The sequence below is a fragment of the Paroedura picta genome, chromosome 6 (genome assembly GCF_049243985.1).
Source record: "Paroedura picta isolate Pp20150507F chromosome 6, Ppicta_v3.0, whole genome shotgun sequence".
Taxonomy (NCBI): domain Eukaryota; kingdom Metazoa; phylum Chordata; class Lepidosauria; order Squamata; family Gekkonidae; genus Paroedura; species Paroedura picta.
In genome coordinates, this window is record NC_135374.1 from 46,567,431 (window position 1) to 46,577,919 (window position 10,489).

Here is a 10,489-nt window from a genome sequence, read left to right on the forward strand (position 1 = left end):
TCTAAAAGACAGAAAATCTTGGAGCAAGGGACTCTACTGTCTAATTTGACAATACAGCCGCCTATAGCTGTTGTGGTGAATTTACAAGCTAGGTATTTAACTGACAAGTGTTTGGGTTACTGCTCAGCTCAAGTTGTTTTCCACTTTGTATTTACCAATATGTAACAAAATCAAATCACAAATGTTCAGTTACAACATAAGCTAATTGGTGTTTTTCTTCCAATGGTAAGGGGAAGTGCTGCACTCTTTGTCTAGTTGTTGTTTTTTTAGGTGAATACTTCCATGAATTAAGCAAAGAAAAAAATGGATTTCAGTGCCTGACAATGATGACCTGGCAAGGAATTCAGAAACTGTAACTTTGTAAGGTTTTTCTAGGATGCAAAACAAAATCCCAATTGTTCATTTGGTGGTAACAGAGTGAAAACATGTTCATGTTTAGGAGAGAGAGATCCCTAAACTGAAGTTAATTAAGAACATGTCTGTGGCCGGAATCTCATAACTAATTTCTGTGTAGCAAGGCTTGTCTGCAGACAGCACTTCTTCTTGTGCACAATTCATATTTGCAATGAGCCCTTGCATGAGTGGAGGTGATAGTGGCAGAAGTATACTATACAACAGAAGTTGTCCTATGCACATGGAATGCAGTCATAGGATCCAAGCCTGTGTGTTTGGTAACAATTCTGAAAACTGTATTACAGTAGAAATATAGCAACATGTAACAACTGTTACAAACCCCCCCCCCCCCACACACACACACACGTTCCCTTTGGTCATAATCTATGGCCTCTTGCAGGTGCCTGGTCCCAGGATGGCTTACTTAGCTGTCACCAGGGGAAGGGCCTTCTCAGTTCTGGCCCCCTACCCTATGGAATACACGTGTGCCCTGCCAGACTTGTTTAATTTCCACAGAGCATGCAAGGCAGAATTGTTTAGGCTATTCTTTGGTAGGTAACCACATGTTTGGGATGTATTAATAGTAGCATGGCGGTAGCCACATCTTTTAATAATTAAATATGTTAATGTTATTTTTTTATATTTCTTAATATTTTTATGTTATTTTATCTTATTGGTTTTAATGTTGTAAGCGACCATGAGGCCCTTCAGGTGAGCAGCAACTTAACATCTAATACATCTTTGGATCCATATTCTTAAGTTAATTCAGAACATCACTTTTGATGAAACTCAGGAATATGCATCCCAAATTCTTGTGATACATGAGTCAATGCCAACTAGTATGTTTGACCATAATATTCCACTACACTATTCTGATTGCCATTTTTTTCTTATGCCCAATTCATTTTTTTTTGTATCAGGATACTTGAAGGACCATCTCCTGCTGTGTGAGCCAGCTTGTGAATGAAGGTAATTATTTGGTGCTGTGCTCTCCATGGTTTTGATGAGAACATTGAGTTAATGAAAACATGAAATTGGACATTTTCAGCAGTAAACCACAGATTGTGAATCTCCTTGCTCTAGAACAGGGAGTCATGGTAATTGTAGTCCATGAACATCTGGAGAGCCACAGTTTTGCCACCCCTGTTCTAGAAAGTTTCCTTTGTCATCTGGTTTTTCAGAAACTTTTTAGATCTGCCTTTTTTCTAGAGGGCTTTTGGTGCCTTTATTCTTTGGTGCATTCATTTTGAACTATGTTTTGGCTGAGGCCAAGTGCACCAACAGATTCAAACCCTCAGAGAAAAGGGCCCTGTGGGGAGCATAAAGAGACAAGTGGGGCCCAGACCAAGGTCAGCACCAAAACCTTGAATGTGATCCAGAATGCAACTGGCAACCAATGCAGCTGCCTCAGCACTGGCTGGATATGAGTCCTTCAAGATGACCTAGTGAGGACCCTAGCAGCTGCATATTGCACCAACTGTAAATTCCAGGTCAAGGACAAGGGAAGGCCCATTATTTTAACAACAGAAAGATGATTGAGATAATTTGAAATGAAATAAAATTCATTTTAATGTATTCATATATACCTTGGCTTTCTCCATATTCGGGGACAAGAGCAGCTTAGATTTCATTTTATCTTCACAAGACCCCTGTAATGTATGTTAGGCACCAAGTGTCTGATTGACCCAAGGTCACCTGTGGCAAAGTGGAGATCTGAACATAGGACTTCTATTCTAGTTGAATACTCTAGCCACTAAACCACATTGTCTAAATAACGTCAGTTGTTTGTGAACATAATTAAAGACTGAGAATTTCTTTCGACTGAGTCTAAAGAAAATGGAAAGTGAACATGTACTTCTTTCAAAGTCATAACATGGAGGGAAACTAGGACTGATAATTCCCCTTTTGGTCTTAATCCTAGATAAAGCTCCCACACAGAGCCTGCCAAAAAGTGCTTCTTTGGTGATAATTTGAGAGAAGAAGATGTCTTATTTTGCTTCAGCAAAAAATGACAGGAAAATTTCATGGGTCAAAGATGATTCTTGGTGATTTACTGTGTAATTAAAAACAAACCAAACACACTAAAAACACTTTACCCAGAGCACCAGGTATGTCTGTATAGCATATAAATAAGCAATAGATGTCCAATGAGAAGGTTCTGCTAGAGCATAAACTAAGAATTAATTCCTCCATTTACAGGGCCAGTATGGAGGACTGCAAGAAATATTTTCACATGACATTAGCTTTATATATAAAAGAGCCCACTCACCATATGAAATGTCCAGATTGTACATAAAGTAAAGTACATGTGGTATGCTACTCACTTTCTGAATCCTCTTGGCCAGGGGTAGTCAACCTGTGGTCCTCCAGATGTTAATGGACTACAATTCCCATGAGCCCCTGCCAGCAAATGTAGTCCATGGACATCTGGAGGATCACAGGTTGACTAACCCTGCTCTTGGCAACTGATGCTGCACAATAGGCTTTTCAGCAGCCTTCAATGTGAGGGCCATAGCGTATGAGCACACATCAGAAATCTAACATCATGGGGAAAATGTAGAGGTGAATGAAACAAGTAACTTGCCACAAGCCTACTTGGGAGTGTCAGGTAACAAATTAAATTATTGTTGTTATTGTTGTTATTATTATTATTATTATCATCATCATCATCATCATTATTAACAACAGCCATGACTGTTCAACTATAATTAAAAGAATGAAGGAGCAGCTACAACACAATCCTACACAGAGTTACTCCATTATTTATTTCAGTGGAATTATTGTGTAAGATTGCACTATATAACCACATTTTAAAATACTGAGTGCACAAGTTCAGTAAAAACAATATTTAACTCAAATCTGCTCCCATAATACTGCAGGTACAAACTGTATACATGGGGAATCTGAAAATCTCCTGGGATATGTACATCTCCTGGGATACATACGTTCCTGCAGCCTAAACAGAAGATATGTATTACTTTCCACAAGAGACAATAGATGCATAAGTCAAGACCTCTGCTCTGAAAGACAACCTATCTTTCTCTTCAAACCCTTGTCCTTTCAGTCCCTAAATAACCTTAGTAAAGCTCATCCAATAAGGTGTTAACCATAATTCTGATTATTTGACCAGGAATCCTTAAAACTTCAATACAAATAATAATAATGTTGGTTCTTATATGCTGCTTTTTCTACCCAAAGGAGTCTCAAAGCAGCCTACATTTGCCTTCTCTTTCCTCTCCCGACTTCAGACACCCTGTGATGTAGGTGAGGCTGAGAGAGCCCTGATATTACTGCACAGTCAGAACAGCTTTATCAGTGCTCTGGTGACCACAAGGTCACCCAACTGGTTGCATGTGGGGGAGCAGGGAATCAAACCCAGCTCACCAGATTAGAAGTCCGCACTCCTAACCACAACACCCAGCTGGCTCTCACACCAAGCTGGCTCTCACATTAAGTCTCCAGTGCATTTTAGTTGATCAAACTTCTTGTTTACATGAGTCAGTTCTGTTCACTGGTTTGCCTTGAAGTTGTTCAATGTTCACTGCTAATAAGATTCCCTAGAGGATGGTTACCTTGTTGGACCGTTGATATTCGTAGTTGATATTCGTAGATATATGTCTTAAAATATAAGACTAATTTTGTTAATATCCTTGTAAAAACCAATTTAAAGAAATACTACACTGTATTGATAAGTTCACTGATGAAGTAAAAACGAAAATGAGGCTCTTGTACGTAGGAACTCGTTCTGTTTATAACAATTTATATTGTTTGAATAAAGTTTTTGCCATCGCCAGCTTGAAAAATACCTTTTTGGTAAATAAATAAGCAACATTTTAAATGTATATACCGCATCATGCAGCCACATTTTTTAAGTTTATTTATTTAAAATCTAGATAAAATTCATAAATACATAACAGAAAACAAAATTTAAAGCCATAATTTTAAACTGCCAGTAAATCAATCATATTTAGTCCTAAATAAATGTTTTTCTTCTGCCTCCTAAATATAGAAAGTGAGTGGGCCAGGGTCACATCCCTGGGGAAAGTTGTTCAATAATTGTGGGGCTACCATTGAAAAGGCCCTCTCTCATGTACCCATCAGGTAAGTTTCTCTCACTGGATAATCAGAAGAGACTCTGGCAGCTTAACTGCTGATCAGGAACATATGACAGAGGATGGTCATTCACACATTCATTCCCTCCAATTGGGTTTGGGAGTGGATTGGTAGCCAGTGGAAGTGCTATAGTATTGGGGTAACATGCTGCCAATAGCTGGCCCTAATCAGTAGCCTGGTCACAGCATTCTGCACTACCTGGAGCTTCCAAATACTCTTCAAGGGAAGCTATAAGTAGCCTGTATTGCAATAGTCCCATCTGGAGATAAGTAGGGCATGGATCACTGTGGCTAGATCTGTCTGAAACAGAACTGAATGAAACTGATGCATCAGTTGAAGCTGGACAAAAGCATTCCAGATGACTGCAGACATCTGGTGATCTAAGGTGACTGCTGTATCAAGTAGCATTTTTGCACCTGAACAGCTAGTGTACTAAATCTTCTTGATAACAGTAAATATGCTCCAGAGCCATGACCACTTGTTCAACACTGAAACCTGCACAGTTCATTCTGTTTCAATTGTGCAGGTGGATGCATTCTTTAAATGATTTATTGTTGGATAGATTGCTCAAATTTATCCCTCTTTACTTTTAGCTGCTAATGATGGTATCATGTTCCAGGATAGAAATGTTATACTGCCAATACATCAAGCCCCAAGCCACTTCTTTTTCATGCATGTCACAGGACATATTTCATTCCCATGAGGCTGTGTGAAAGTGTGTGCACAAACTGATATGAAACTGCACAGCTCAGACATTGAGTAACACAGCATAAAGAGGGAACGATATAGGAAGTGCCAACTAATATATTTTTAAACAATGCATTTATAAGGTGAAGATAGCAAAAGTGTACATTTGTGACAAAACAGTACATAATTGTGAGTGTGCAATTACTCAAAGCCTGAGTTCCTCATCAGAGAAAGGCAGCTAATAAATGTTTTAATAAATATAATCCTCTCTAATACTGGACACATTCAAATTCTTCTGATGCAGGCAAATTGTGTGTTGAACATTCCATTCTCAAGACTGCATATTTCAAACTTGATACAAGCCAAACAAGTATCAATAAAATAGTAGTAGAAGAAGAGTTGTTATTTTATATCTTGCTTTTCTCTACCTTAAGGAGTCTCAAAGGTTACAATCAAATTCACTTCCCCTCCCCACAACAGGCACTTTGGTGGGGTCAAGAGAATTCTGAATAGGGGTGGACACAAACTGAACCATGGAGCAAAATCTGTGATGAATTTATGAATAGGTCTACCACAATGAAACTCCACAAACATTTAACGAAGTTTCTGGCGTACATGCTGGTTCATGACTACAGCCGAAAGCACAAGTTTAAAGAGACTCTGAGTCCCTTTAAATCCCTGCTATCTGCTCCCTGCAAAAGCAAAACAAAAAACAAAAAAACAGCTGAGTGGTAGGGAGAGCTCCTTGTTGCTCAGCTACTTTGGCCTTTCTTCTGCAGTCCCTTTAAACTGGTTTGGTTCACTGGAACCTCTGGCTCATTATTTGGTACATGATTCAGTTTGTGGCTTTAACACAAACCATGAACTGAACTGAGCCACAAAAATGTAGTTCGTGCCTATCCCTAGTTCTAAGAGAACTGTAATTGGCCCAAGGTTACCACCCAACCTTCATGTGGAGAAGCGGGGAATCAAACCCAGTTAACCAGATTAGACTCCATCACTCTTAAACACTACCATATGCTGTAGATGAAGAGTAGATGAAAAAAGTTAAATTGTGTCAGCAATAACTTATTATTTCTAACTGAATAATTTATTTCATATATGAAGATTTGTAATGAAATATACATTCTGTACTACTTGTCACACAGGTCAGCATGATTTTCAACAGTGCAACATTATCCATGCTTTCTCAGAATTAAATGGCAGTTTATTCAATGGAGGTTACTCCCAGGTAAGTGTGTATAGTATTGCAACTTTAATCTATTCAAATGTGGATTTAAAATATGGAACCCTTCCCTTTGCAAAATAATAGCTATCTACTTTCTGGACACACTTCAAGGATATTTTTCAAAGCAGTCAAGGATATATTGAAGATAAAAGTCAGTATGTTGGCAGGGAGAAGGACAAGCTGACCTAACAGAGCTTTTCCAGCTCTGATTTCTCTGATACCGTGAAGCATGCCCTCTATTTATGTAAAACTGGGAGCAATATAGAAGCTTCAAGGAGTCATGCATTTGACATTAGTTACTGCAACTAAAACCATTCCCAAGAGATACTCCCTGGCTTTGATTGCCAAGACCTTATAAGCATCTGTAGCTTTCCTTACTTTCTGAAACTGGAAAATCTTTAAAATCTGTTGACCGGAGTGTCAGCTGAATATTGTAAATATGCACAGAGAAACTTCTGCTTTATCTTCCTAGGAACTATAATTCCCCAACTCTCACCGGTGCAACTATGAACAGTAAAATATATTGATAAGTAATGTCTGCAACTCTCTAGGCATATTTCTGTCCTGAATATCCCATGACAATGGCGAGCATGCTTAAGCACAGTAGCTATGCTATGAAGAATAAGAGGGAAGTGGCAACTGAAGGAGCTGACCTCAAAGCTTATTGGAACAGTTCAGCTGTATGAATTCATGTGAAAACATTTGAGCAATTGGTACTAATCACGTTTCAAAGAAACAGCTTCGGGCACAAGTTTTCAGAAATATACTGCAGATATATGGCCATGTGCCACAGCAAAACTGAAAATCAACTATGTTTCTTAATGAGTCAGATATTACAATAAGGTTAGTGTCTGTCAATAAAGCTGACTCTTAAAAATGTGAAATACACTTTTAAAAAGATACCCTGAAGAGTTATACTTTTTTGCCTGGCAGGTACAGGGTACACACATGTTATCCGTTTGAAAAGATCTATTCAACCTAAGCTTTGAAGCATGCTGGATATACAGTTGTTCAAAACTAGAGACCAATCTAACAACTTGATATTTTTGTTCTTCTCCATGTTAAGAATTGTGTGTGTGGTACATACTCTTTATTGCTTCTGAAAGAACCTACCCAATGCCTTCTCTTAGGACCAGCAATGTGGCCACAGCATATAGCAGTCACAGCTGCTGAGAGACAAATGTAAAGTCTCATGTTGGTCTGAATAAGAGGAATTGAATCACACACTGATAAGAGAATGCACTGTTTGTATCAGATGAAATCATTTTCATGCTCCCAATCCCACCACATATTGTTTCTTTAAAAAGCCTGAGCTACAGGATAGAATGTATTCACAGGTGTGTGAACTTCCAGTGCTTTTAATGCTTTGGAATTTGTTTCACCAAGTTTTGAGACAGATTATTTTTCATCTGGTCAATTGCTAACAATGTCCTATTAGAAAAAAAATGGAGGGAAAAATTATGCAAGCATTTCCTTCTATAAATCCCATTTTTAATATACAGAAAGGGTATCAGGGTTTTTTTTTTAAGAGTATGTGGAGAACAAACCAGCAGGGACACACCAGCAAGTTCCATGAAATGTTATATTTTCGTCCAAGCAAGTTAGTGTGGTGTAGTGATTATTTAAAAAAAATAATTTTCTCTCAGACTTTCTTGCTAGATATCAATACAGACATTCAGTTAATTCATATGCTAAGTTGGAAATATTATTTAATTACTTTCTCTCAGCTTTACTTTATGTTATCTAACCTACCTATATCTGGGTGAATGTATTCTACTTCTATTTCTTACATTAAAAAGTCAGCTCCCTATAAGTTAATATTTTTCTTTCGTGGTCTGATTGTACTCATTTCATGAATGCTCACCATAGCATATGTTAAAAACCAATTGTTTTGACTGATGTGGCAGCAGTTGGAAAGTAGAGTGTGGAAAAAATATTTCTATTGGAGTATTTATATCCCATCTTCATATATAGCTCAAACATAAATCATAGAAAATATATCTCCTTTCCCCATTAAAATGCCTACAGCATATACCCTGCAGCACTAGCCTTACAATGCCTTCAAAACATGTCCAACAAGGGAATCATATGGGGGCTATGATGGAAAAACATGTGATTTGGGTGTTGCCAGATAAACTAATTTAAGTGGGAGAACAATAAACAGGTGACAGCTTGTTCTGTTGGTTCTTATTCATATATGATGATGTGAGAAATGGGGTTTGCAAGCAAAAGTAGGCAGCTAGTATGGGTTACTCATTACTGAATGTACTAATGTACTTAGTTGAAGATTCTGGGGAGTAGGGTTAACCACTGATTTCTTCCCCCCTTTTACTCTTGGTATGCCTAGAATTCACTTCAATAAGGATCACACACTAGGTACACTGAAAGCATAAAGAAGTTTAAGAAGAAACACAACAGACTCCACAAGAAATAAAAGAAAAAGTGATGACATACAATGCTCTAAATCCTAAACTATCTTTAATAAGGATACGATCTTAATTATTGGACTGGAAAGCAAATTATCCCTTTGTCTTACTCCCCATTTTGGCATGAAATTCTGGGATGCAAGTCATTTAACTGTACATGTTATTCCAATGTCTTCTTAAATCTGAAGAATTTGAATATTCTCAATTCCAGAAATTTCTTATAGTGATGCAAGAAATATGAAGCTTCTGCCAAAAATAATAATCCTTTGTCAAGTTCATCTTTTTCCCTTTTATAACATGCTAAAATTTATACCATGTTCTATATCAGTATGTTAGGTATTTTCCCTATCCCTGCTAACAGTGTTACCCAAATAGGCAGTCTCCTAATTAGTTGTGGGAAATTATTTTAAAGGATGCAAAAAGACAGGGAATAACTGGGATTCTCCATGGGGATTGTTAACACAAGAAACCCTTGAAATAAACCAGACTAGGTTCACCGGAAAGGGTTTTTCACTTAAAAGAAAAATACAAGGATAATGCACATATAAAAAAACACCAAAAACACATACAAGGCCAGTTTAGAGGAAAATGGGGAGGAGTGAGGAGTTAGCCCTTCCAGGGAAGGCAATAGTTACTAGTCTGAAAGACTGAAGCAAAATGAACAGCATTTCATGGGAAGAAAATACCACACACAAATGTGTTTGTGTGTAAGATCCAAGAACACACCCACACTGCCATAGAGCAAGATGCCATATTTAAAGGGCAGAATGCTCTCTATGGCCTATTATGCACGGCTGTTGAAACGGTGGCATGGAGAATGAAGATGAGGAAGAAGTGAAGCAAACCGATTATGCACGGGATGGAACACAATGGTGGCAAAACCCAGAGTATCCGATTATGCACGCGGATACTTCGGAGCCGCTTCTGGTTGCGCCCTGGTTCTGGAAAGCTCCACCTTCTTCCGCATCTTGCTAACGTGGCATTTTCGGCGGCATAAGTTGACTCTGCACCCGGTTGCCACCTGTAGCGTGCATAATTGGTGATTTTAGCCACCACCATTCCACCCCGAATGCAGACTTTCCACTCCGTGCATAATGGGCCTGAGGCTAGCTAATGTATTAGCCCCAAACCTATATCTTGATGGGCTTTCTAGGGATAGATAATGATTTGAGAGATTGATGGGTCTACCTGAAGTAAACTATAGGTGTAAATGTTATTTGATGACTTTGTAAGTATCTGATGGGGAAAGCTACCAGTGTTAAGTATTGCTTAATTAGGGTAAATGAGCGAGGGGAAGTGAGGCAGTGAGGCAATAGGTTCTTGGGATCCCTATTGTCCTAATTATGCATCTCCCTGGGATGGGGAGGAGATTACTGGTATGTCAGCTGCTCTTCCCTATGCCTCTAAATTACATGTCCAGATTTGTCTCTGGATGGCATCGATTTTATATGATATTTTCAGCCAGGCTATGTGTTGCTTGTGATATTTGAAATATTACAGGGAGAATGTTTATGATTTTATATCTAGCAACTGTCCCTCATTAAGAGGAGGAAACTGACTGCTAATAACAGTAACCAGGGATGAGGGATGAGGATCCAGAACTGCCCACTTTATTGGCATAAGGATACAAGATAAGAAATAT

At 38.4% G+C, this 10,489-nt stretch overlaps 1 long non-coding RNA gene across 1 annotated transcript; it reads left to right on the plus strand.

Annotated features, from left to right (window-relative positions):
- Positions 1–1,183: 1,183 nt before the first annotated feature.
- Positions 1,184–7,959, plus strand: LOC143840677 (uncharacterized). Its single transcript, XR_013232306.1, has 3 exons — positions 1,184–1,362; positions 6,342–6,424; positions 6,894–7,959. It is a non-coding gene; the product is annotated as an uncharacterized LOC143840677 (long non-coding RNA).
- Positions 7,960–10,489: the final 2,530 nt, after the last annotated feature.